The following is a 1,965-nucleotide window of genomic DNA, read 5'->3' as shown; positions in this document are numbered from 1 at the left end:
TGTTATTCAGGTCTCAGGTCAAATGTCACTGCCTCAGAGAGGCCTTCCCTAACCATCCTAGCTAAAGAGGTCCCTCCTTTAGTCACTCTTCCCCCTTATAACTTTTTTATTTTCTTCACATTTTATACCAAAAATTGTATTTCACTCTCTCTCTTTCTCTCTCTCTCCCCCAACCCCTCCCAGTACTAGAATGTAAACTCCATAGGATATAAGGCATTTTGTTTTAATGGAACGCTTCATGAATTTGCGTGTCATCCACATGCAGGGGCCATGGTAATCTTCTCTGTATCATTCCAGTTTAGTTTATGTGCTGCCAAAACAAGCATGACATTTTGTTTAATATTGTATTTCTATGTGTTAGAATCATGCATAATAGTCTCTCAGTAAAAATACATTCATTTGATCAGATGAATACATGAAGACCCGGTAAAGAAGCTTGATTTAACTTTGAGATCCTAATAAGGACAGTTGAAGAATTTTGTGCAGCAGACTAATAAGATCATATTTACATGTTGGAAGGACACTCTGGCAGCATTGTGTGCATAACATCTCCAGTGGCAATCAGAAAATTAAATTTAGTTTTGGACTTCATTTGAGAGCATTAGCAAATGTCATTTGGAGCAAATAAAGGCATGGGATTTTTAAAATAATTGGAAATCAGAAGAATAAAAGAAGAAAACAGAAAGAAGGAAGAAGAGGAAGAGGAGAAAGAGAAGAGGAAAAAAAGATACAAATTAAAGGTTTGTGAAAACAAACGCCTAGGAAAGTTAACTCTAGACAACCAAGCAGATACATCTCAATGAGAGGGAGAGACTTGGAGAGGCAGCAAAGGTTAAATGGACTAAAATAATTTCCTGGCACAAGTTTTGGGTTATGCGATGCTCTATCTCTGGATATCAATTTGGATCCTTACAATATTATTTTCAGAGCTACTTCACCATCTTTTCACCTGTGGTTTCTATGAAATTTTGTACTGACATATGGACTTAGTGATTGAGAAAGTTGCCTGTGCCATGGAAACTCTCAAAGGTCATATACAAGCATCAAGCAAACTGCTGGTGGGATTGGGTGGGGGTGCCAATGAACTGAGATGACTCTCTGTGTATTTCAGTATAAGAATAGTGGCTGTTCACCACAGCAGAAAGTAACAGGAACTCTTAGCATGCTGAATTTAATTCTAGAATCTCAGGTGGTAAAAAGAAGAGGTCACATAATTAACTCTCAGTTAATGGAAGAAGAACAGTGTCATGAATCACACCACATAGTAGATTATTTAAAAATTGCTTATAAAAATGGGACTTTGGAATGCACTCTTTGACTTCTCTGGCAGAGGATTTACATCTTATTTGCTTCGCTTAAGCTAATAGTAAAATTAGTTTGTAGTCATTCTGCATTTGGAAGATATTTGGCAGCAGTTGAATGAAAGGAGAGTAGGAGAAAAGGAAAGACAAGGTATATGGGGAGAGAGAAGGAACGGAGAAACATGTTGGCTGGCTGGAAAGTCAGGCCAGGGTAAAAGCTTGCCACATGTAAGCTGTATGGTGTAAACCCATGCATGCACAATGAAAAATTATATAATTAAGGGCACTAAGCCTGTAGAATCAGCATTCAATAAATATTTGTTGAATTAATAAAAAGATTTTTTCTTTGCATTTGAAGGAAGGATTTCTTACCTTACTGGACATCTGCATATGGTTTATTCAGCATTTTTACTGGATGCTGTCTTGGGAAGAAGGCACAAAGATCCTCTTCCTGTGCTTTTTATCTTCCTCTCATTACTCTTCAGACTGACCCTGAAATAGTTAAAAAAAAAAAAAAAAAAAAAAGCTTTTAGGTCTTGGGTATAAAACCAGCTGTTGCAACCATGCAACCAAAACTTAATATATCAATTTTTTTCAAAAGCAATGTGTGTTGTCTCTTAGGTATACATTTTTAAAAGACTGGAGAATGAGTTACTTTTGTCTG

At 36.6% G+C, this 1,965-nt stretch overlaps 1 non-coding gene across 1 annotated transcript; it reads right to left on the bottom strand.

Moving 5' to 3' along the window:
• Positions 1-220: 220 nt before the first annotated feature.
• LOC112615550 lies at positions 221-325 on the bottom strand. Its single transcript, XR_003117404.1, has one exon. It is a non-coding gene; the product is annotated as a U6 spliceosomal RNA (small nuclear RNA).
• Between the last annotated feature and the right edge of the window lie 1,640 nt (positions 326-1,965).

Source organism: Theropithecus gelada, chromosome 1, assembly GCF_003255815.1.
Source record: "Theropithecus gelada isolate Dixy chromosome 1, Tgel_1.0, whole genome shotgun sequence".
Lineage (NCBI taxonomy): Eukaryota > Metazoa > Chordata > Mammalia > Primates > Cercopithecidae > Theropithecus > Theropithecus gelada.
Note: the sequence above shows the minus strand (reverse complement) of the source record. Positions and strands in the feature narration are given on the sequence as shown.